Source organism: Puma concolor, chromosome C2 (assembly GCF_028749965.1).
Source record: "Puma concolor isolate L17-30 chromosome C2, mPumCon1.1.hap2, whole genome shotgun sequence".
Taxonomy (NCBI): Eukaryota; Metazoa; Chordata; class Mammalia; order Carnivora; family Felidae; genus Puma; species Puma concolor.
The window spans coordinates 56,442,144-56,451,927 of NC_141675.1; the positions used below are offsets into that span (position 1 = coordinate 56,442,144).

A 9,784-nucleotide genomic window follows, 5' to 3' on the forward strand; every position below is an offset into this window, starting at 1 on the left:
AAACATGAAAGCAAACGGTGTGTGTGTGTGTGTGTGTGTGTGTGTGTGTGTGTGTGTGTGTGTGTGCATGAGCATGTGTGGTTGTGGGAGGGGGTTAAGAGGCTGAATTTAGAACCAGAGAAAACAAAAACACTACTTTGAAAAGATATATACACCCCTATGTTTATTGCAACATTGTTTATAATAGCCAAGATATGGAAGCAACCCAAATGTACATCCACAGATGAATGAAGGGTGTGTGTGTGTGTGTGTGTGTGTGTGTGTGTGTGTGTGTGTGTATACACACACAATGGAATGTTACTCATAAAAAAAGAATGCGATCTTGCCATTTGCAACAATATGGATGGACCTAGAGAGTATAATGCTAAATGAAATAAGTCAGATGGAGAAAGACAAATACTGTATGATTTCACTCATATGTGGAATTCAAGAAACAAAACAAATGAATAAACAACAACAACAAAAAAGAGACAAAAAACAGATTCTTAAATACAGAGAATAAATTGGTGGTTGCCAGACAGGAGATGAGTGGGTGTGGGTGTGTGAAATAGATAAAGGGGTTAAGAGTACACTTATCTTGATGAGTACTGAGTAATGCATAGAATTGTTGAATCATTATATTGTAAATGTATGTACTTGATTAAGAATGTAAAGGATTCAATTCCATTCATCTTTATGATGGGGGAAAATCTAAATTGAAATACCTATTGATGGTAGATTAACATTTTGATTTCTATTAACCTATGAAAATATGCAGTTATGAAAAAATAGCATTTAGTTTGAATAAGAGGAATAAACACTCTCTATAGCCCAAGTATACTTACAAATACAAGTGCATAAACACAACATATATATCAGCAGAGTGACCGCAAAGAAAGTCTCACAAGTAGAAATTTATACCATCGCTCACCCCAATACATACAGAAATAAACAAAAAGATGCAAAATAGTAGAGATAACATCCTATATTTTGAAACTAAGAAAGGGTCCAATATGCCCTGCAAATAACAAATGCCCACAGAAACACATGGTTTCTATTACACTGAAAGGGAATTTGGGGAGCATATAAAGAAGTGGGGAGCACATTGCAGTGAGGCAAGAAAAGAGGTAACTCAGATGGTCCCACTAATTTTTGGCAGCAGTATGGTGAGAATTGATGGTGCTTCAAGAAGGACAAGCAATACTCTATTTCAAGGCCACCACTGATAATTGACAACATAATGAACTGGGGAAAGTCCTGTCTGTCAAGCACAAGTTGGAGCAAAGCTGATTGGACGTGCAGGACTGTTCATGTTGCCTTTTTGCATAAAACAGACTTATAGAGCAGTTGGAGAGTAGCAACCAAAAAGACAGGGAAGAACATGACAGCCATGAATGGATAGTGAGTAGCACCAGCACTTACCATCAGGCTTTATTTGATGTGGACAACATGCTGGGTAAAGGGAGACTGGGTTGTAGGAACACTGGCCCTTCCTCACTGTTCTGAGAGTCAGACGTGAGGTTGTCCTGGGGAAATTGGACCAAAATCTATGGGGCTTATCTTATTGCTCATAAGCCCCATGCTAGTGACCAAATTTAATCATTCCACACCTTTGTAAATATAAGCAACTAATAAACACCATTCTATCATTATTTCTATTATAATTGTTATGTATAATGGAAATGTTATGTATAAGGGAAATCATATTTTCTTGAGAGTCTCTACTTCTGTGATTCCATACAAAGTATGCCTGTGATTTATTTTCTTTGTACTTCCCAATGCACTTTGCTAATCAAGGTGGCCATAGTTTTGTAAAATAAATTGGGAATGCTTGTTTTTTATGGTTTGCTGTAACAACTGATATAAGACAGAAATTACGTACACCTTTACACTTTCAGAAGAGTATATACTTATATCTATAAAATTAAGTCTGGGCCTCTTTGGTGTATGAGTTGGTCTTTGGTTACCATTTCAATTTGTTATTTATTAATCAATTTACCTGCTCTTATTCTTTTCTACACTTATTCTTTTAAAAATTTTTTTAAGTTTATTTATTTTTAACAGAAAAAGAGTGCGAGCATGAGCTGGGGAGGGGCAGAGAGAGAGGAAGACACAGAATCTGAAGCGGGCTCCAGGCTCCAAGCTGTCAGCACAGAGCCCCACGTGGGGCTTGAACTCACGAACCGTGAGATCATGACCCAGGCCGAAGTCGGATGCTTAACCGACTGAGCCACCCAGGTGCACCTACACTTATTCTTTTATTTTAAAATTTTTTGCATTTTATGTTTTTTTTCCATTTAATGTTGGTTTTCTAACATTTTAATTTTGATTTTTATACTAATGCTCAGATATAATTTATATAAAATAAATACATCTATTTCAAGTGTATAATTTGATGAGTCATGTCACACATATGTGCATACACATGCGCACACACACACACACACACACGCACACTTCTGTATAACCTCTTCCACAATCAACATTCACTCAAACCAAAAACATTCTCTTGTGCCTGGCCCTTGTTTGTCAAACCCTCCCAGATCCCACCCCAGCCTAGGCCCCAGGCCACCACTGAAGCGTTTTCTGTAACTACCAAATCCATTTGTCTCTTCTAGAACTGCATATTTGTATCACAAAGTATGTGTTCTCTCGTATTTGGCTTCTTTCTGGGTGATTCTGAGATTCATCCATGTTGCTATGTGTATCAGTACCTTCTTTTATTTTATGGCTAAGTATTCCATGAAATGGGTATAGCACCATTTTTTTGTTGTTGTTGTTGTTCTTTCACATGATGCTGGACATCTAGGGTTGTCAGTTTAGGACTACTAGGAATAAGGCCGCTATGTGCTTTATGATATAAAGATTTGCATGTGTCTTAGCTCAGGCCGCTAAAATAAAATACCATAGACTTGGGTGGCTTAAACAACAGAAATTATTTCTCATAGTTGTGTAGTCTGGGAAACCCAAGATAAAGATAAATCAATGCTAGCAGATTTAGTTCTAGGGGAGGGCCCTTTTCCTGGCTTGTAGAACCCACCTTTAAGCTGTGTGCTTTCATATCCACTCCTTGGTGCAAGCGTGTGGAGAGAGAGGAGGCTCTGGGGTCTCTTCAGCTTACAAACGCACCCATCTTGGGAGTGCCACCCTCAGCACATCATGTAAACTTCATCATCTCCCAAAGGCCTCAACTCCAAATATCACCACATGGAGGTCTAGGCCATTAACCTATTGATTATAAGGAGACACATTTAGTACATGGTTATGTGGTATGCATTTCAATTTATGAAGTGAATTTCTCAGACTGGAATTGCTGGGTTGTATGTATATAGGTATTTATGCATGTTGTGTGTTCTATGTTTCACCTTTTAAGAAGCTGCCAAATTGTTTTCCAAGTAGATGTACCATTTTATATCCCCTGGCCTCGGCAATGCATGATGATTTTAGTTTCTTTGCATTATAAATGACAGTTGTCAGTTTTTAAAGTTTTCAAAGACAATGCTGTGTATTGATATTTGATTATTATTTGAAATTTGCATATCCCTGTGGCTAAAGATGTCAAATATTTTTTATGTGTTTATTGTCGATCTCTGTGTCTCCTTTTGCGTAGTGTTTATTCAAATATGTTGCCCTTTTTTGTTAGGTTTCTTGTCCTCTAAATATGGAATTGTAAAAATTCCTTATGCCTTTTATATACACGTCTTGTGTCAAAAAGATGTAGTACAATTATTTTCTTCAAGTACGTTTATTACCTTTTCATTTTGTTCATCAGTATATAAAATTAATTGCATTATTCAAAAAGATTTTCATTTTCATGAATTCCAGTTGCTCAGCTTTTTTTCTTTAAAAATTCATGCTTTTGTATCCTAAGAAATTCTTGCTTATTGAAAGGTTTTTCAACATTTTCCCTGAAATACTTTTATTTAGAAGTCTCATAGTTTTGGCTTATATGTTTAAGTCTATGATCCATATTCAGACAATTTTTGTTCATGATGTTACCAAAAACTTGAGGTTTATTTTCTTTTACATATAAACATTCAGTTGTTTTGACACCATTAGGTGAAAAGAATGTTTTTTCTCTGTTGAGTTACATAGACACTTTCATCAAAAATCAGTAAAATTCAATCTGACTATTGTGTTACATTATTTTAAGATTTTGCTTTCTGTTTCATTGTTCTTCATGTCTATAGATACACCAAACCCACACTTTATTATTGTAGCTTTATACTAAGTCCTCCAAATTTGACTTTTTTAAAAAAATTATTTTGGTTAGCCTAGGTCATTTGCATTATTATATGTTTCAATTTGTCATTAATTTCTACTAAAAAAGTTTGCATAAATTTTAATTGGATTTGCATTGAACATATAGATTATTCTGGGAATAATTGGGTCAGAATAATATTCGGTATTTCAATCCATAAATATGGATATGTCTTCCTTGACTAATTCTTCAGTTTCTCTCAAAAATATTTTGTGATTTTCAGTGTATAGGTATGCACTTATTTTGTTAAACTTATCCCTAATTATTTCCTGTTTTTGATACTCTTAAATAATATAAACTATTTTTATATATCCAATAATTTATTGCTGGGATGTAAGATCACAATTGATTTATATATATTGTCTTTGTGCCACTGATTTTGTTAAACTCACATATTTATCGTTTCTTTTTAACTGTTTATTTATTTTTGAGAGAGTGATAGAGGGAGAGACAGAATCCCAAGCAGGCTCTACACTGTCAGCACAGAGCCCAGCACGGGGCTCGATCTCACAAACCATGAGATCATGACCTGTGCTGAAATCAAGAACCAGGAGCCTAACCACTTGGACCACTCAGGTGCCCCCACATATTTATTCTGATAGATTTTTGATCATCAAGATTTTCTATGTACATAATTGTATCATCTAGGTATAAAGACAATTTTATTTCTTTCTTTACATATGTTTTTGACACATTTTTCTGTTATTACATTGGCTAGGACATCTAGTAAATGTGTGAAAAGAAGTGGTGGGAGTAGAAATTTTTGCCTTGCTCCTTATTAAATATGAAACAAGCTGCAGTAGCTTTCATATGTCCCTTAGCAGATTGATAAGATTTCCTTCAATTTCCAGTGTGCTGAAAATTTTGATCAAGAATAGATATTGAATATGGTCAAATGACTTTTTCTGAATCAATGGAAATGACGATGGGGTTTTTCTCTCTTCTATTTTCTTAAAATACAGAAGTATATTGATTGATTTTTTTTAAATGCTAAAAAAAAGAAAAAAAAACCTTGCATTCCTGGAATAAATCTTTCTTGTCATAATATTTTACTGTTTTTACATATTTCTGTGTTGGACATGTCAATATTTTTAAAGGAATTTTGCTTGTGTATTCATGATAGAAACTAGTTTCAGTTTCCTTTGTTTACATAATCTTTGATTGCTTTTGGTACAGGAAAATGTTAGCCTTATAAAATTAGCTGGTAAGCTTTCCCTCTTTTTATCTAAAAGAGTTTGGGGATGCCTGGGTGGCTCAGTCAGTTAAGCATCGACTTCTGCTCAGGTCATGATCTCATGGTTCAGGAGTTCAAGCCCCACGTCTGGCTCTGTGCTGACAGCTCAGAGCCTGGAGCCTGCTTCGGATTCTGTGTCTCCCTCTCTCCCCCTCCCATCCCCACACACTGTCTTTCTCTGTCTCAAAAATAAATAAACATTAAAAAATTTTAAAAAGTAGAAGAGTTCGTATAGAACTGTTATTGTTTTCATTCTTAAATGATTGGTAGAATTCACTATTAAACTGCCTATGCCTGGATTTGCCTTTCTAGGAAGATTTTTAACTGCACATTGAGTGTGTTTAATAGCTGTATGGCTATTCAGGATATCTAATTCTTCTTAAGCTAGGTGTTTTGTTTCTTTCAAATAATTTGTCTATTTCATCTAAGTTGTCAAATTTATTGCCATTACCTGGTTTATAATATACCTTTTTGTTTATCCTTACCATGTTGTTAAGATATATAGTGATATCTCCTCTTTTTTCCATAATTCTAGTAATTTGTGTACTTCTTTTTCTTGATCACGCTGATTAGGGGTTTACCAATGTTACTGATCTTTTCCATGATCTTCTGGTTTCCTTGAATTATTGTTGGTTTACTTTCTATTTAATTGATTTCTGCTCGTATCTTTATTATTTTCCTCAATTTGCTTACTTGGCTTTAACCTGATTTTTTCTTTCTAGCTTTTTAAGGTGAAAAATTAGGTTATTAAATTCAATTTTTTTATTTTTATAATTTAAGCTACTAAATAATCAAACTTCTTTCTAAATACTGTTTTAGCTGCAGGCTAACAATTTTCATACATTATATTTTTATTTTCCTTTATTCCCATATATCTCTTTCTTTTCAACTCCCCTGCTCCCACTGGTGAATTCTACCAAACATTTTTTTTCTATTAAAATATAGTTGATACACAATGTTACTTAGTTTCAAGTGTACAACAGTCAGGTGATTGTACAACTCCATATATTATATTGTGTTTGCCACAAATGTAGCCACAACCTGTCATCATACAACACTATCAAAATACCATTTACTATATACATAATATCTGGTTTTGATTTTGTTGACTTGTGGATTATTTGAAAATAATTGTTGTGGAAAATGCAATTGTATGGAGTATTTCCAGGTATTTTTTACTTTACTTTTTGATTTTTAATTTAATTCCAGTATGTTCAGAGAACATAGTCTGTATGATGTAAACTTTAAAAATTTTATTAGGCTTGTCTATGGCCCAGCATATACTCTATTTTGTTGAATATTTCATGTGTATTCTCCCATTGTTAGGTAGAGTGTTCTATAAATGTCAATTAGGCCAAGGAGGTTGATAGTGTTATTCAAGTCACCTATATCCTTACAAATTTAATACTTGCTTGTTCCATCAGTTACTAATAGGGGAGCCTGTGCTCTTCAACTGTAGTTATGGTGGTCAGTACGTTGTTGAATATTGGAATTTTGTTGTCCTTTCTAATAGATTGTTTGCTTTTATTTTGTCAAATGGCCAAGTTATGGAATCGGTTTGATCCCTCGAGGGAATATTTTAAAGATGTATTAAGGTCAACTTGCATAACCTTTTCACTCCAGAGATAATTCACATTACCAAGGTGTCACTTCTTATGGCTCTCTAATGAATGTCTCAGGTGATTGCTAAGGATTCTTAATTCCGGCTGGTAAGAACTCAGAAGTCTGTCAACCTGTTGGAACCTTGGATATTACTGAGCTGAGAGCATCATAACTATCCTTTGCCTGGCTTCACAGAGTTTTTATACCTTGTAAGCATGTGGCCTCATATTCAGTAAAATCTCAAGGAGGCTTCTGGCAGATGCCAGACACTCTTTCTTGACAGCTCCCTCCTTCTCTCAAACTCCACAACTTCTGTCCTCTGCAGGCCCCGGAACTCCTGTCTCCAGCTCTTGAATCCATTAATATCACTGAGTTCACACTCTTCCTGTGTTAACCAACCCTGCACTAGCAGTCTAGAAATTGCTGAAAGTCAGAGTGATAGTATGGGTCACCTCATTTACTTTCCACCTTCCTATTTTCATAGTCTTGCATGTCTGTTTTCTAGTGCTTGCAACACTATATATATATATATATATATATATATATATATATATATATATATATATATATATATATTTATATTTAATTTTGTCCAGATTTTTCTCTGGTCAGAGTGGGACAGTGAGTCTGATACTTCTTACTCCCTCATAGCTAAAAGCAGAAATTCATACTCTTAACATATTTTTATACTTTTAGTAGTTTTACATCTTATTTTTATCTGTACATATTTCTCATTTTTTTTTTTAATTTTTTTTTTCAACGTTTATTTTATTTTTTTGGGGACAGAGAGAGACAGAGCATGAACGGGGGAGGGGCAGAGAGAGAGGGAGACACGGAATCGGAAACAGGCTCCAGGCTCTGAGCCATCAGCCCAGAGCCCGACGCGGGGCTCGAACTCACGGACCGCGAGATCGTGACCTGGCTGAAGTCGGACGCTTAACCGACTGCGCCACCCAGGCGCCCCCATATTTCTCATTTTCATTTCAGAATACATTTATTTACATTTGTCCTTTCTTTTTGATATCAGTGCTCTAGATGTTTGATTACCTTTTCAAATAACTAGTTTTTAAGGTTTTTTTAAAAAATTATCCCTATGACAAGTATGTGTTATTTTTGCTCTTTTACTAACATCTCTTAATTTTTTTTTTTTTTTTTTTTAATTGATGGTCTCGGATGGAAACTGTGTAGAGAGGTTGGGAGATTCTTAGTGTGTTGGGAGATGAGTTGAGGCAAGGGATCCCCAGCAGCTGAGGGCCTCTCTCTTCTTCTTGCTCTCACTGGGACTGATGGTCCAGGGGGCTCTTAATCCTTGGAGGCAATGTGGACCATTAGGCCCACCACCCAGTTGCTGTAGCCAAATTCATTGTCATACCAGAAAATGAGCTTGACCAAGGGGTCAATGAGACCAAGGCAGGAACCGGCATTGAAGATGGAAGAGTGTCACTGTTAAAGTTGCAGGACGCAGCTTGGTCCTCACTGTAGCCCAGGGCTCTTGAGGGGGCATCCTCCAATGCCTGCTTCATCACCTTTTTTATGTCATTGTCTTTGGCAGCTTTCTCCAGGTGGCAGGTCAGATGTTGAGGGTGGGGACATGGAAGGCCATGCTGATGAGCCTCCCATTCAGCACAGGGATAAACTTGCCTTCAGCCTTAGTAGGGCCAGTAGAAGCAGGGATAGTGTTCTAGACAGCCCTTCAGCCAACATGGCACAGCTTCTCAGAGGGCCTGTCCACGCTCTTCTGGGTGGCGGTGATGGCATGGACTATGGTCATGGGTCCCTCCATGATGCCAAAGTTGTTGTGGATGACCTGGGCAAGAGGGACCAAGCTGTTGGTGGCACAGGAAGCATTGCTGATAATGTTGAGGGAGTTGTCATACTTCTCATGGTTCACACCTATCACAAACCTGGGTGCATCAGCAGAAGGGACAGAGATTATGACCTTCTTGGTCCTATCCTTCAAGTGAGCCCCAGACTTCTCCATGGTGGTCAAGACCCCAGTGGACTCCTTAACATAGTACCAGCACCAACCCATTTGATATTGATGAGATCTCACTCTTAAAAGATGGAGATGGGCTTTCCATAGAAGACAAGTTTCCCATTTTCAGCCTTGACTGTGCTATTGAATTTGCACTGGTTGGAATCATACAGGAACGTATAGACTGTGTAGTTGAAGTCAATGAAGGGGTCAATGACAATAACCATTTTGTCAGAGTTAAACACAGCCCTGGTGACCAGGCACCCAGTACTGCCAAATCTGTTTACTCCGACCATCACCATTGTGTCTCAGGGATGCAGCTGGCACTGGCATCTGGCACAGATGTGGTTGCCTGTCGAACAGAGAGGAGCAGAGAGCCTCTTCTTACATTTATAATTTGTGAGCTTCTTTCTTTGAGTTTTCTCTGTTGCACTGTACCTGTAACTCTGTTGAAAGCCAGATTTTTTTTTTTTAGTTTCTAATCTTGCTTATCCTTGATAAATATATTAAAGGCTATAAAGTTTCCCAAAAGTAGAATTTTAGCTATGCCTTGCAACTTTTGACACATAGAGGGTTTTTTTCAGTATTAATTTTTTATTTGGTATTTTTTATTTAATTGCTATTAATGTTCTATCCAGGTGCTCTAGGAGAGAATTTGTTGTCTCTTCTGGTTTCTGGTGGCTGCTAACATTCCTTGCCTTGTGGCCTTATTACTCCATCTCTGCCTACATGG

General features: G+C 36.6%; 1 pseudogene; it reads right to left on the reverse strand.

Annotated features, from left to right (window-relative positions):
- Window positions 1-8,345: 8,345 nt before the first annotated feature.
- LOC147577273 (glyceraldehyde-3-phosphate dehydrogenase pseudogene) lies at window positions 8,346-9,353 on the reverse strand (annotated as a pseudogene).
- Window positions 9,354-9,784: the final 431 nt, after the last annotated feature.